At 34.8% G+C, this 17,249-nt stretch overlaps 1 protein-coding gene across 1 annotated transcript in view; it reads left to right on the top strand.

Annotated features, from left to right (window-relative positions):
* LOC123630241 (histone-lysine N-methyltransferase MECOM-like) overlaps positions 1 to 17,249 on the top strand; it is a 472,388-nt gene that overhangs the window by 451,683 nt on the left and 3,456 nt on the right. The gene's annotated exons all lie outside the window — the stretch shown is intronic.

The raw sequence follows: 17,249 nt of genomic DNA, 5'->3' as shown, positions 1-17,249 counted from the left end.
CAACATTGAAAGCAGAATATCCATTTTGGAGTTTTAGCATATGCATACGGAAGACTGTTCTGTAATTTATACATGAAACACTGCCTATTAGATTTAGAATATAGAATTTGAAATTGAGAATCAAAGAGTCTACAGTGTTAGCCATTCCTTGATGAAAAAGGACAGAATGGGTAGAACTTCAAAAGCCCCCGTAAGTTTATTTAAAAATGGGTTAATATATTAGTTTGATTTTCCTATTCAGCTGCTGAGTTCAGTAGTGTATCCTTCTTCAATAATATGAGGAGGAAAAGATCCCCACTGCTATTTTTATTTGAGGGGAATCTTAGCTCTCCCAATCCTAAGCAAATTACCTTGGAAATTACCTGTGAAGCTTTGTGGAATGTTGCCCAGAATTAGAGAAAATGACTCTCAATATAGACTAGAAAAAGAACCATAGCTCTGGCCACTTTGTGCTGAATGAAAATAATAATAATAATAATAATAACAGCCAAGTACACATTTTCAGCACACACACACAAAAAGTGTGTATACATATGAATTGTGCCTTCATCTAACTTGCTACAATTAAGTACACTGGAAAACAATATAATCTGAGGGTTACTTTTGAGAGAGTGGAGAGGCTTAGTGTTGACTTTTAAGGTCTGACTTGAAACATAATTTTAATGGTTGAAATAGACATCTAAATCAACAGAGGTAAAAATATATTGATCAAAAGATGGTTTGCAGTGTTAGGCATGTATATGAAATAGCTTTTGTGATAGGCTGGGGATTTCATTTCCAGTATGAACTATATAGATGGCTAAATATAATTTTCTTAAAATATTACTTCATCGGGCCAGTCGTAAGATATCATCTTGGCCTTTGTATTTTAGCTGGCTGACATTTGCTTCTTTCCCATGAAAAAAAAAAGTAGAACTGCCCTCATATAGAATTGAGCAAAACAGAGTATCATGCTGCCCCTCTCTGTTTATTAAGATAAACTTCTGATAAGATGGTTAAGCAGGAAGTTGAAATAGTTCAGGGAAACTAAAGGCTCCTTGCTCTCACTATCTGGTGCACATTATTTTACGTTTTGGAATTATATTTTGAAGAGTTTTTTTTTTTAAAGTACAAGATATACTGAGTTTTTAATGATACTTAGGTTTCTTTTCTGTGAGTATTGAATAAGTGTGAAAAAATGTCAATATTTTTATTTGTATTAACGCTCTGAGGTCAGAGCAAACATTCTGTAATATGAGAAAAAGTATGCCACCTGGGTTCTGGAATGTTTGCAAAAAACATAGGAGAACATGTTTGGAAGTAAAATTGTCACCATTTCCATTTATAAATAGTTTTATAGAATATTGATTATTTTAGTCCAAATTAATGAGGTTAATTTAATTTACTTTGGTAACTCCAGACACTCATTTTCTTATCATAGTTTCAAGTCTTTCTTTTACTTAGTATGTCTGACTCAGGGAAAGATTTGACCAGTGAGCCAGGATAGAATATTAAGTATTGTATTTCTACTAAAGATCACGTGTGATTTTTTTCCCTACATTAAATGATAAAACAGAAAACAAATTCTTCTTGAAAGCCATCTTCCTCAGACAAGGCACATTGTTAAATTTAATTCAATCTATGCTTATAGAGTGAACTAGTGCTAGATGAAGGGGAAATATTAACCTATAACTTTTTAAAAAGTAAAAACTCAAATCTCAGCAAATATAATTTTCTTATTCTTATCTGCACGGTTACTTTTCTGTAAATAATATATATAAATTGTATCTATAATAATCTATTATATGAAGAGATTTCATCTATAATATATTCTATTTGTATCTATGAATTTTATCTATAATATATTTTATCCATAATTTTATCCATAAAATCTATTCTAAATTATAAATTTTTCCTTTTATTGTTTCCTTTGAATTTTTAAATATGTTAAAGAATTTACCTTTGTATGGAAATTTGCATTTTTTGCTAGCATTTCAACTTTTTTGTGAGATTGCCAATTGTCTGGTTCGAGTCAGAAGAGTTGACTTGATGAAAATGCATGTACTATTTAGTTATTGATAGCCCCTTCTGAGTATAAAGTTCAATCAAGCACCAAGAGCCTAACAAAGTGAACAAATGTTGTCTCCAAGACAGTTTTGATATGGACAAAAAAGATTAGATGTAGAGTCAGCATAGAACTTTTAAGTCAGTATAGGAAATTAATTTTAGAACCTCTTTGGTTTGTCCATAACCAATCATAATGCAGTTGATACTAACAAATCTGACCTAACAGGATTTTAATCTAGAAACTGGCAACATTTATCAATTCCACAGCTACAATTCTTTAACCTAATATATCTCAGCCAAATGAAGCTAAAATAATACTATAATTTAATAAAGAACCAAGTAGTTTAATTTAAAACAACATGGAAAAAAAAACAGATAATACTGTAAGGTAAAAAATTATTAGCATTATTTCTAGAATCTAAAGCATTTCTAAGAAAGCTAATTATGAAAAATCTAATAAAAGTGGTTTAAAAATTTCTTCTGAAAAATTATCAAATTATTTAACAGTAGAATTGCAATGGGTTTTAAAGCCTTTTTCCCTCAACCGTGTTTTCATGTGAGAAGCTGCTATTCTCCCTCATTTCTCATAGATTTTAAAGAGTATTTTGAAGATGTATTCTTTTAGAGAATCTGAGTGAGTAACTGGGTGGGAACTAACAGTTAATTGATGTAGGGAGCCTGGAACAACAAGTACTCAAAAGCCATTTAAATGTGTACATTCTAGTATGTTTTATTGAAAACAATTTTGAAGCCATATATGTATGTGTGTGTGTATGTAAAGCATATAGAATCAATTTTTCTACATTAAGGTTACATGTCTATTCCTAGAGGAATAGATCACATATGTATAATGTGAATTTTCAATTATCCAAGCATAAGTTAATTTTTTTTGGAGGAGTGGGAGGGTAGCGATTAACTATGGTGAAAAGCAATTATAGAAATTTGTGAAAGCAATTTAAATTACTGTTAATCATCTGGATCATCTACATATTAAGAGGAGTTTATTATTTATAACTGCACAGTAGATAATGAACACACAGCATCTTTTCTCCTATCGTGTGGGACGTTGAGCTCCCTGGCCCACCACACAATCACACACATCATAAAGCTCTGTTTCTCTACTCACTGCTCATCCTTAGCACTTGGCAATGGCTGGTCACTCAGAGAAGGTCAGAAGGCCCCATGGCTTGCAGTAGAACTGGTGGAGTTAGGTAAGGAGGAAAAGGCACAGGCAATAATTGTGCAGCTGGGAATTTGCATTCAACAGAGCCTGTAAATTAGAAACAAATAGATGAAGAAAAAAGTAAAATATGAAACACACAACAAATAATGGATTATAAAAAGAGACAATAACATTTTTGCTATTTCTTGCCAAGCAATTTACATAATTTACATACATTTATGAACATAGTTTATTTGTGCAATTTGTGTATTTAGTGTATACAAGCTTTTGAACTATTATTTTTATTCTTTTGGATGTAAAACAGTAAACCTATTGTTAAAAGTAAAATGCACTTTAACTCACTACATTTGCGTAAAATAACACGATTTTGGCTATTTTTTATATTGATTACTTTTGTTTTTACGTTGATTTGATATAATGTGATATAATGAATATCCTCTTCATTACCTTATTGTAGTCACATAGCTAAGTACTGATACATAGGTACATTTACATTCAAATCTTTACCTGGGAAGGGATTTGAAAATAATTATGAAATATTTATCTGTTCTGAAAAATTCCTTTTGAGCATTTGTTTGGAGTGATGTTGAGAAAGTTATAAAAATTTAGACAATTCAGATAATGTGAACTGGAATGTTCAGTAGCGCCTTTGAGAAGGCTAGGAGAGGTCCAGAAAACAAGCAGTGCACTCTCCACCTTCCCGGCTAACTGTCATTATTATTGTTCCAGGGCACATTAACCTGTTGTTTTCCATAGCCACCATACAATGAATAGAAAACCATTAGCAGTTTTTGAAGAAAATTTATGTTTCATTCAAGAATAAGTTTTTTCGGCAATCACTGCTGTAAGCATTACCTATAAGAAAGCTGTGATAATAATGGGAAGCTATTAAGATGAACAGGAGAAAGAACAGGAATTAAAAAAGGAACTTCACCCTGCAGTCAGAGAGATGGGATCCTTCAATGAGAGTGGAATTCATGATACACATAGTATAGCCCAGCTGTTTGGGAACATTAAAAATCCCTTCACTTAAGCTGTTGAAAGCTGCAAAGAAGACCAAATGTTTTCCATCTCAAAACACGTTTTACTTAGCTGTGTTTTGAAAGCTGTTATCTAAACATTAAAAAAAAAAAAAACCCAGCTATTTTAACATGATTCCTTCCTTGGGTGCAAATCAGCGGTTATAATTTAATTTAGGAAAGAGTGAAAAAGGTAGAAGGAAAAGACACATTTTATTCTCCTACCTACGTGTTTATCTTTCCTTAAAGTACTTGAAGGACATAAAACAGGGAAATAAAAAAGTCACCAGCATACAGTTTTGTTAACTTATCTTGTGAACATTGAACATTATGCCTCAAATTTCGTATGGTACATAAAGTGTTTTGCCTTGCAAGATCGTGTATATGGCACTTCAAAAAAGCCAGTGGCACAGCTTACTAAATGTAATGGATGTGTAACAGCAGATCTTTAGATCTCTTGTATTTAGCATGACATCTTTGGGTTCTCTAGGCGCTTTAAACATGATATCTAAAACCACATATTTTTTTTCCTGGTGATGAAAAACATAGACTAATTACACACTTCTCATATGCTATAGATGGCTTGACCATCCGGTAGAATTGCAACATTTGGTTATATTGTATCTCCTTTTGTCACCGAAATTAATCAATTTTACAACTTCACTTCATTTTCTTAATGCATTTTTATGTTAATTCTCGCTAGAAAGAATGCTTACTTAAGTATAGTTAGTTTGGAAATGTTTGTCAAATGGTTCAATAATGGTTTACTTCTATGAACAATTTTAAGAAGTGAAATTTTAGATGCTTTCTGATGAAATGCATCTATATGTGTCTTCACCAAAATCTTTAAGAACTTTCACTAAGCAGTTTCAAAAGATGTACTGAAACAGAGGAACTGATTCCTACATTAAGACCTACTTTTATAAACCAATTTATTCCTGTCAAAACCTATGTTGACCATTACGTAGACAAAACTTTTGTCAGGAAACTTCACTAGGAATGTGGCTTAGACAAGGAATATAACATGAGGTCAGTGCCTTGCACCCAGGATGTAGCCCACAAGTGGTTTTTGATGATGAAAGCACAAGGAAGTTTAAAACAGTGTAAATAATCAGGTAAGGAAGCAGATAGCAAAGACAGACGTGCTAGATTTAGTAGGAAACCACTGCTAATAACCCCAAATGACCTTTCCTGGGCTATAAGACATAATTATGGTTTAATGACATAATGTTAAAAATTGAATTTCATTGTTTTTATTAGCATTTGTATTATGACATAGATTCATAGTTGAGGACAGAAAAATAAATTATTTTGCCTTCTTTTATTTTTACCTTTATGTTTTTATGGAAATCTAAGTAAAGAATGCAATATGAAGAGAGATGATATGTTTTCTAGAGTCACTTTTGAGAACTTTGGTAGAATAGAATTTTACTTCCAAGAAGTACCTCTCTTCCCTGTCTTGAGTACTGAATTTATTTCTTTTTGTATATGTCTGTTTCTAAGAGACTACAATTAAAATACATTTAATCAATGACAGAGTAATCGAAAAAATGGTATGATGCCACAAATCAAGCATTGGTACAAATTTGTTCTCACTTTGTTTATGATTGAGGCTTAGCAAAATCATGTTGCTTCACTGCCCTCTGTTTAATTACTAATACACAGCACAGATTCCCTGATGTCCCCGGGGTCTATTTTGGTCTTGAATATATCCCCTAGTGGTTCTTCCTTTATTAATCTAATATTTATTATTAAACAGAGGTTAGAGGCCCTGAGGGTCCCTGTCAGTCAGTGGTTGGCTCAGAGTGACCCTAAATGCCAACTCCCAATTATCAGGCAAATGACATCTTTGGCATCTTAACAGATCAGTATTTCAAGTCATTATGTCTGAAATACTGTAACCTTGGGAAAAGAACATGGCAGAATATACAATCAGATTAATCAGGGTTTGAGTCCCATCTTTACCAATTTTGTTACTTTGGGCTACTTACTTAATCTTACTGAGTTCAGTTTTGTCATCTGTAAAACAAGGGTAATAATTATCTCATAGTCCATTCGTGAGTTGTTAAATGAAATGATGCATAGTAAACATTTGATATAGAGTAGGCACTTAATAAATGACTGCATTATAATTACTTTTTACCGTCTTACCACCCTCTCTTACTTCTAACTACTTCAGGGGCTTGCTAATTGGTCACCCAGTATCCTTTCCCCCTCGCCCCAATACACTTGCTATGCTGTTGTCAGTAGGGTTTTTAAAGATGAGAATTTGGCAAGGATTATGTTTGATTTTTTTCCCCAGAATTAATGAATAAATGAATGAAATTAACAAGATTGATTAATGTTAGATATAAAATATTTAAATACACTTGCTTTAAAAGAAAAATTAATAGATATCTTTTGCCTATATTTCCAATCTTAACCAAATAACTTACAAAAAAAGTTAAAATCCTTGGTTCTACTTTGAAGTGACTACAACACAGAAAACTGCACTGGATAGTATGTATTTAGGCATTACGCTTATGATTTAAAGGTGTCTTGTGCTTATTATTATTATCAGTATTGCAAATTAGTTGAGCATAACATAGATATGATGTCTTTGGTTATTAAACAAGGTAGGAAGACCCATTATCTGAAAGAATATGTTTCTAGTTTGCCTACAAAACAGTCTGCCTGGATATGAACCTTTAGTGTGTTAGTAATTTTTACGTTAAAAAAAGAATTACTCTTAATGCTTTTATATTTTACCAGAACAATTTTTTAATACTGCTTTAATTTATGCTGACAGATTCACCTAGCCTAGAGTATAAAACTGTCTGGTATATTGCAATCCACTAGGATAATTAATCTCTTTGTTTAAAACACTTGTGAATATACATATACCTAAACTACTACAATCTATATTTTTAAAACATATGAAGATGATTTTATACACCTAATGAATAATAGTATGATGGATTTTATCACAACAGTTAAACAAACATTGAAAATACACTTAGCCTAAACTCCCCAAAACTATTCCTTTCCACTTTTGCTTAGGTCTCACCTCTTCCATGAAGCTTCCCCTGCTATGCCAGCCTTTACACATTTCCTTCCTTGTCTGAATCTTGCAGCACTTATCATTTGAACCACATAATTTAGTACTTAATGACTTACAGTCTTGTACTATTTGCTGTTCTTTGAAGTTGCTTTCAAGTCTTGTCTTTCTAAGTAGATTGCATAGGCCTTAGCAGCAGAGACAATGGTTTATATTATTAATTTTTTATTCCCTCTAGCTTCTAAACCTTATCCTGTAGCATGTTTAGTTTGTTCATTTTCAACCTGTGAGTCAAGAGCCATGGAATTGGAGAGAGTGGTTTGGGGGGTTGGGGACATATCCCAGAGTTATTCCAAAGCCCAAGAGTCCATGGAAAATTATGTGTGTGCATGTCTGTGTACATGTGGATGTATGTACCCTTCAAGAAATTAGAAAAATAGCTTCAAATTAGATAATAGACCTTCTAACTTATAGCATGCCTGTGATGATAATGTCACATTTAAAAAAAGGAAGTTGTAGAAATCATACAGTATGTATAGCATGACTCTATTTTGATAAAAACAAAGTGGTTTTGAGCAACTTATTTACTCAATCTTATGGAGTTCAGTTTTGTTATCTGTAATACAAGGGTAATAATGACCTTACAGCCTGTTAGTGAGTTTTTAAATGAAATGTTGCATAATGAGCACTTGGCATAGCTTTGGCTGATAGTTATGCAATCCTGGCAATCTCTCTGGGAGCCTGGGGGAAATGGTGGCCAATGGTCACTTCACAGTAAATGGTTGAAACTGAAAGGAGAGGTCCTGCTTGCATGACAAGGGGCAAGGAGCAAGGTCCTACTATATGGAGGGGAGGAGAGGGGAGAGAAACAGGGATTGCTAATATTATTTTCCACGTGGGCATCTGGCACTGATATGGTTGTGCTGCTTTCCCCCTAGATTTGAGTTGGATTTGGGGAACTCCTGGAAAACAGTTTAGTAAGGCTAAAGTTCTATGTTCAAGATCCACATCTTAGCCATCTTATAAACAAACAGCAACAAAAATCAATCTGAAGTTGCAAACCAGCCTAACTCAAATTTGGTACATTCCCTCAAATCAGTTGAGAATTCATGATATACTATGTAATGGCTCTGGAAACAGGAAACAGATCTTTCTGAAGTCTTGTTGTCATAATGTCACCGCTCTGAAACTTGTAATCACTGAGTTTTTCTGTTTTCAATCCCATGTAGCCTTAATTCCAAAAAGTTTAGAAAGCTTTCCATAATTTGGCCTTATCAAATCCTATTAACTAATGCTTTTCAACTTTGTGGCTTTTGGGGTATACTAAAGAGTCTAATGAGCAATAGTGTGTGAGCAGAAGCAGAAGCAAGTATTTGTTCGATGGGAGTGTCAAACCTCTGCCACTGAGCTGCAGCAGGGTATGGACAGGTAGGACCAAGTGCAGGCTAGGGGCGTTCTCCTTCACAGGCAGGAATTCCCTGATGATCAGAGATTAGGCAACTGAATTCTCCATACCCACCAAAGAGGTGTGACTGGTGTGCTTGGTATCTATTGCTGCATAACAAATTACCCCAAAACCCAGTGGCTGAAAACAACAATAAACCTTTGTCATCCTCAGTGTTTCTATGGTTCAGGAATTCAGGAGTGGCTTAGCTAGTTGGGCAGTTGTGGTTCAAGGTCTCATCAGGTTGCAGTATTTAAGATGGCAACTACAGTCATCTGTCATCTAAAGATTCGACTGAGGCTAGAGGATTTGTTTTCCGAAGCTGCTCACTCACATAGCTGGCAGGTCTTAATTATTCCCTGAATAGGCCTCTCCACAGGCTGCATGATGTCCAAAGAACATCAATGAGAGGGAGACAGAGAGAGAGAGAAGAGAAAATATTTGAGAGAGAGAGAGAGAGAGAAAGAGAAAATATTCTTTTTTATAGCCAAGCCTCAAAACTCACATAGCTAGCATCACTTTCTCCACATTCTATGCATTAGAAGCAAGTCACTAAGCCAGCTTATATTCAAGCTAAGGAGAATTAGACCACTTTTTGCAGAAGGGCGAAGAAATTTTAAAATTTGTGAACATATTTTAAAACCAACACATATGAGTATTCAGTGTATTTATCTTTCATCTTTACCATCAACATGGTATATGGAATGTAGAAAGGATAAATGAATGAGTCATTTGTCTTTAATCTGTGACCAGTAAATGGTGTTTAATCAGGAAAGAAGTTAGTCTTCTTTTTTAGGCCCATTCTTATCCTCTAAATGTTGAGGTATTGCCTCAGGGAATCTTTAAATATTCAGGTTAGACCCCTTTTGATGGCGGTGTCAAGGTAAGCGTGTATAATAAAAATAGGACTGTGCCTCACCTGCTGCGTATAAGTGTGCTGTGGCCCAGCTGCCGTTGCCAGCACCTGTACCAGCCATGGGCTTCCCAGCAGTGGTAAAGATTCACCAGGATCCACCGAAGGTTGCATTCTCTCCTGACTATCAGGAGACTATAGGGTGCAATATGTAACCAATGGACAACCCAGTAGACTTTTCCATTGAGTTTTAGAGGTCCTTAAGGGCAGGGACAAGACCGTGCCTTAATGATCAATGTACACTCAGTGCTGGATGATGTGGCAGGACATAGAAGATTCCCTGTAAATGCTTGTGGAATAAATTAAACTAAGTTGGTTTACATGTTGAACTCATTGCCCTGCTATTGTAACATGACTCTCTACCCAGCCCAACAAATGTATGCACCCCAAATTGAACATTGAACAGCCTCTCCTGAGGCCCTCTGGATTTACACAAATGTCTTATTCTGTGTGTTGTCCTTCCTTTTCCATGAATGTTACATCTTCTTTTTCCCTCATTCTGAAGAAACATACCTTTTTATAGCCTACTTCGAATATTGAGGAAAATGTAGTTTAAGCTTAATTTCTGCTTAAGTTTTATTTTTTAAAATTTGTGTCACTCTGAGCACAATTATGAAGATTCTTGGTTTTCTGCATGTGTTTTCTTTTAACCTATCTCCCCAAAATTTCATTCTTAGGAAATATTCTTTCCCATTAGGATTGAGATTCCTAGCTTAGTTGTTAGACACCATAATGAGTTTGCATTCCTATCACTTATTTGGGTTATTCTTCTCTGGCTCTGTATGTTTGCATTTCTACTTCTCAGAAGCAAACTGCTGCCTGAGTGACCAGCAAATAAATTAGGGGAAAAAAATGTTTTTTTCTCTTCTGATATAAGGATATCTATATAAAAAACCACCACCAATAAAAAACATAGAGGGTATTTATATAGATGGGAACAACTATTTTATAGAGGTAGAACTCCATTTAGTAATAGCTAATTCTTATTAGGTGCTTATTATGTGCTAGACAGTGAGTTAAGTGCCATGCATGGATTATCTCATTTAATCCTCTCAATAGCCCTATGAGATACTTACTATCGTCGTACTCATTTTACGAATGAGGAAAGCAAGGTGCTAAGTATCTTCACATATGTCACTCATCAAACACTGGTGAAGCTGAGATTTCAGTCCAGGCTGCCCCACTCCAGAGTCTGTGCTGTTAGTCACTTTACTACACTTCTTCTTTATGAATCTCTGCTATATGTACCGGGCATTATACTAAGTGGTTTATATACATTTTTAGTTGTTCAATCCTAATAACCTCCAATGATATAGGTGCCATAACCACAATTTTAGAGATATTAAAATAGAGGCTCAAAAAGTTGAAGCAGTTCTCTCAATATCATGTAATTAGAAGCAGACTCCATCAAGGGCTCCGACATCAGAGAGCTATAGCCTAGTAGGAAGCTGGGGATGAAACTGATTGCTCATGAGCCCAGATGATTTCCTATTTGCAGAGAGGAGGCTTGTAGTCCTCTGGGCCCTAGGAAGAAGATCTTCTTACCTTGTTATGACCATTTACCACATTCAGCCGCTTACCTTCCCTGCGAATGGCCACAGGAGGCAGGAAGTTTGTGAAAACAAGACTATTGGAACTACATCCTAGGTATGGGTGATTTGAGAGTTGAGTCCTGAGAGCCATGAGCCACTGGTATCACCTGGACCACACGCACAAATTGTTGAGGGCAGGGAAGAATTAGAGAAGTGCCGGTTTATCCTCCACAAATACTGTGGGTAAAGAATACATTATTTGTCTCAATTATTTATCTTGTCACTGCTATGAAATATTTTTCAAAACCTGAATGAATCCAGTGGCTTTACATCATATTGAAGCTTAGGTTCTACACTGAGCAACTAATTCAAAGTCAAGTGTAATCAAACTTTTCCTTGCTCAGCCCTTGAACCACCCAGTATCGGAGTGGATTACCATGGCTTCGGTGGAGCATCAAAGGAAGTGGTGTTATTTACATTCAGAGGCTGCATGGTGTGAAAAATACACACCTCTAAACCCAGGAGTTGCACTCAATAGAACAAGATACTCATAATACAAGAGGAATTTGAACACTAATTCCTGCTGAGGGAACAGATGATTCATGTTTTCATCTCATGCTCTTTTCTAGGTAAAGGCTTATTCATTCTCTGTCTCTCTCTCTTTGTCTTTGTCTCTTTCCCCCCAACCCCCCACTCTTTCTCTCCCCATTTTCCTGTGTTTGCAATAGTTTAATACTAGTAAGTTGAATGTGTACATGTTGCAACTCCACTGTGCATTCCAAGATTAAAATATAGCAAAATATGTTTTACAAAGACTTTCAGTGACTTTTTGAAATATTCTAGCATTGATTACCAAAGAGATATGTACAGGAAATGATAAATTTTTTATATAATTTCTCCAGAGACAACAGCAATCACAATTTTTTTTAAAGTTACATAGCTAAAGTACTGTATTTAGTGAACCATTTAAATTTGCTTCGTCAACAAATTTTTAAGGACTTCTGAACTTCTAGCTCTTGTAGAGTAGAAACTGGGAGGAGGAATACAAAACTGCAAAAGATATTATACTGTGTAAGATATATTACAATGTAATATTAGATGAAATATGAGTTTAAAATTTAAAATCTGTAGTCTTTTCAGTCTTACCTTCTTAGGCTCATAATTTCAGTGTTCTCCACGTCATGACTGAGTTCTGTGGTTTATTTATAAATTGGTAGTCCAGATCATATGAGGAGAGAAATTATGTGTGAATCAGGGTGCATATTTTTCTTTCCTCTTTAAGCGTTTCCATTCATGTCGCTTCTGGCATCCCCACTTCTAGTTGTGGGGCACTGAATTAGCAAACTTGGATTTATTTTCCATCCAAGAACTACATACATAACACAAATACTTTTGAGAGTATGCATCTTGGAAATTGACCAGTGCTTAATTCTGCAGTTTATAGACAGGCTATATTAGGATTTTATTTGAAATTAAGGAATTGACTCAACAAAATTTACAGAAAGATATTTTCAAAGCCACAGCTTAAATCAATGTTCATATTTTCACAAAGATATGGAGATCTTATTGATATTTTAACCACTATTGGAATATTTTGACATTTTACCATTTGATAAGTATCATAAAATATGACACTCATTAAATGGATTATAAAAGCCTAACATACTTTTCTGGATCTGTAGAGTTGTTTTTTTTTTTTTTTTAAGTGTTTGGCTACAGTCATTGACATGACAAAATAGTATTTTAGGATTTCCAAAATGGAGAAAAGACAAATGTCTCATTAAATCGTTGATAAGAACTTAACATATTGATTGTTTCTTGAGTCTGTAACAGAGACATCATAACCAAATGTAAGTATTATAATATGCAGTACTGGTCATCAGAGTTTTAGAGTGGAACAATAATTCTGGGGCCAGAATTGCCCCACTATCCCTTCTCCCTTCCTTTAGTGTACACCTTTTTAGTTAGAAGTAAGCTCCTTCAATAGATCACAAATTAATCACAGCCATTAGTGCTCTTTTAAAGAGAAGAGTGTGTGGTTGCTCCTATGAAATGTTCTGTTCCTCGGGATGATGAGTTTATTCATCTGGAATGACGTTAGTTCATCAAGGTTTGTGGCTTATCTAAAGATCGAATTCCTGTAATTTTGTATGCCATCTGATTTAATGTCTACTTAGTTTAGTGGTTAGACAGCCATAGGCAGGCATAACACATGAATCCAATATCAAAATCTGGAGAAAAGGCAAATTCCTAAAGATTTAATTCGACATTCTTAGGTGGAGATTGCCTTGCTGCTTTTCTTTCTCCTGGGGAAACACATATCTAGATAATGCCAAATCTGATTAAGAAAAGGCTAAATATATAAAACATTACATGTAAATATGCCCATGGTAAAAATCTATGCTTTAGAAGGACTTTTAATGGAAGAGGATGGGAATAAATGGGTTGATTTTAAAATGGGATTGTACACATTCCTTTGGCGGGTTCTCATACCAAATACTCAAATACAGTTATAGCAGTTTACAGGCAAAGGATCAATTGACTAGAGTTTACTGGTAACTTACTTTCTTTGGTTTCTTTGTGAGCTTCATAAACCTTCCAAATGCTTTCAAGTTGAATGCAAAGTTGAAGCTTCATTTTGTCTGTATTTATTTATGACTATATTGTAGTGACATTTTTGGCCAAGAGTTCAAAACAGTTGATAGAAAAATATATATGGAGAATATTTATGGCTTACTGAAACAAACACAAATTAATATAAAGCTTTATTTCTAAAATTGTTTTCCTGAGGTATCCCAGTGGATGTGGAGAAGGGCTTTCATGTACGTTTAAAAACCTTTGCTGATGCCTGGTTAAACAAGCCAAATAGGTTACCTTACTAAAGGGCTTCTTATAGTTTTACCTTCTTAGATTAAGAGTATTTACCACATTGATGCTCACTATGATGTTCCAAGAGGGAGTTCTCTTTACTTCAGTTGAACCCAGAGCACATTTTTAGAGAATACCTGTTAATAACTCACCAATTAGAAAATGCTAGCATGAAGGACGTTTCTTGCCATCTACAGTCTACAAGTAGATTAGCTGATATCAGAAATATCACAAATGACCTTAAATATGATGACTGACTAGTAAATAGTTTCAATAATAAGTACTGTAAAAACATCAAGGAAGAGAACCTAGAAGGCTTTGTATATCTTGATAAATAGCACTATTACTTCATCATTGATCTATGGTTTCACCTCTTAAATGCTGTGGATGTCAGAGGTAAGAGAAGTGAAGGACCTGCAGGAGCCCAGTTAAGGGGCTTCTACTCATAGTCACAGTTGTTGGCCAGATCTAATGATTTGTGTAGAGGGAACAAGCAAGAAGTGGGCCTTGCCTAGAAAGGTAAATATGACATCAAATTATAGAGGAGATTGCATTTTGGATTAGCGGGTTTATTTTCTAGCAAATTGGGATCCATTGGAGTTTTTGTTAATGTGGCTTTTATTTGTTTTTGCTTTTTACCTTTTGTTTTAGGTAAAGCAAAACATTGTTATAACTCTGTTATTGCAGGGAGACTGATGTTTGGTATAAAAATGCCACAAAAACTCAGGCCTAAAATGATAAGGGCCTCTACTAGGCCAGTGCCAGTGGAAAGGTGAGGCCCTGTAGAAACAATTAAAAGACTGACAGAGCCAATGACTGCTAACTGGGGACAAGGGAAATAGAGGAGTCCAAGATGTTATCCAGGAACTGTGCTCGGGTAAAAGGCAGAGAGTTGGTACAGAAACAGAAATATGGGTGGAAGGGTGGGAATATGGCGATATAGCGCTACTCCCCAGAAGAGGAATGGCAGGAATTCCTCTCTAAATCCCTAAAAGAGAACTATCAATGCATCAATTGATTCCCAAAGGGTAATAGTGTTAAATAGCCATGTTTCTTTGGAGAGTAAATATAGCAATGTCTCACACATTTAGCTATAATTAATTCACTCTTGCAAGGAAGTTCAAGGGTAGTGTAAAGATGCTACTAAAGATGTCAGTGTGAATATAACTTGATTCCACCCTTAAAGATCTTACAATGGCCCTTAAGGAGGACAAGACCATTACAAATATACCTGTAAGGTAAGGTAGAACAGGCCATAAATTAGGAGACAAGCAGAGATGATTTGGGGTGAAGGATGAAAATGTCAAACTTGAGTGGTAAGAATCAGTGGGCATAAAAAAGGGTAGCTTTAAAGGATAGATAAGATTTTATCTAAGATAACCAAGGCAAATGAATTATTGACAGAGCAATAATAATGATAATAATTACAATTATAATAGTGATACCAATAATAGCTATTTTCTATTGGCTATATGCTATATGTTCCATGCATGAGTCTATATAACTTAAATATATTGCCTCATTTATTCTAAAAAATAGAATGAGTTTACACTGAATTGTTAGGCAATTGAAACCTGCTAAAGAACTTTGAGCAGGGGAGTAACAGCTGACGGTTGGGAAGATTAACAGTGTGGAGTATTAACTGGTGAGTTAGAAGATCTGTTAGGAGGTATTGCAATAATTCAGACTAAAGGTAACAGGCATCCAAACTAGACATTCATAATAGGTGAGAATGAAAATCAAGAAAGGACCTGATACATTCAACAAACATCTATTGAATACTAGTTTATGTCAGGAATGATGGTAGATTCTGAGCAATAAGGGCAAATAAAATAGACCCAATTTCTCCCCTCTTGGCACTTAAAGTCTACCAAGGGATATTGTGAAAGAAGATAAATTTTCTGGCTTTAGTAAGAAATATTGACCTAAAACTAGTATGGGCATTGTGTGTGTGTGTGTGTGTGTGTGTGTGTGTGTGTGTGTGTGTGTGTTCCTACCCTAGTTTTTAGAGTTCTGGAACTCAATGCTATTCTACCTCTTCCTCAGAATACTCCCTCTTACTGATTGGCAGAGAACGCAGTAGGTGGGACAGAACAAACTCAGCTGCAAGCCAGACAGAGACGGACATCTTCGGGGGTAGCACAGCTTGAGAGAAAAAAAACATTTTTCTTAAAATTCTTCTCTTCCAAGGTCAGGGTAAGGTTTAGGGCAACTGACATTGGAATGGGAGAAAGAGGATACAAAAATACATATAACTTTGGGATTCCCCAAAGTATAGTCCAGACTGTCTTCCTCATTGTGTGTAAGTTTACTCTAACCCATTACACAAATACAAATACTGTGAAACTTATAGTATTTTGACCTGTTCCCATGAACTCAGAGCAGTTCACACTCACATTACCCAATTTATTTTCCCAACACTTGTGTTAGGCTGATATTACGAAACTTTTGTGGAAACCAATTCAAAGGTTAAGTGACTTACCCAAAGATACACAGCTAGGAATGGAGATAGGAGGAGAACCAGGCCTTCCAACTCATTTTTCCCCACACGATTCTGAGTCTAAAAGCACTCTTAACTGGTGTTTCTAAAGTCCCAGGGAAGGAGGTGACCCTAGAGTTATTGCATAATGTACTAAATGCTGTCTTGAAAGATTGAATTAATAAAAATTAATAAAATAATGAAAATTCAATTCCTTATAGAGTTGAGGTTAATTCCAAAAGAATGTACAACCTTAATTCTTTGTTCTAAAGTTAGGAAGAATGGAGGATTTGGATTTGGACTAATGATAATATAAGGCAAGTTATTTTCTATAAAATAAAAAGATAATAGCAAAGTTTCCTCAGTAATATAAAAGTATCTATTGTCTAAACAGATTGATATGCCACATATGTTTTGTGAATATTTATCAGTTTTTGTGGATATCGATTTTCTCCTCTTTTTTTTTCTTGAATATATCTTTTAATGTATATACATTAGAGCATTACACATCTCTACTTTGAAAAGATAAGGAAGAGAAAAATAATGGTATTTGTCTCTTCTTCTCTACCAAAATTTTACTACATTTTATTACAGTTTTTATTTTGTCAGAATGTTTTCATTTAAACTTAGTATAAATTTTGTTGTTGTTGTTGGGCTTTAACCACTCAATGCAATAGCTTAGGGCTGAAATACATCAAAATAGTCCCACAAAAAGTATTTTAAATATG

This window comes from Lemur catta, chromosome 1 (genome assembly GCF_020740605.2).
Source record: "Lemur catta isolate mLemCat1 chromosome 1, mLemCat1.pri, whole genome shotgun sequence".
Taxonomy (NCBI): Eukaryota; Metazoa; Chordata; class Mammalia; order Primates; family Lemuridae; genus Lemur; species Lemur catta.
This window is presented reverse-complemented; position numbering and strand designations above follow the sequence as displayed.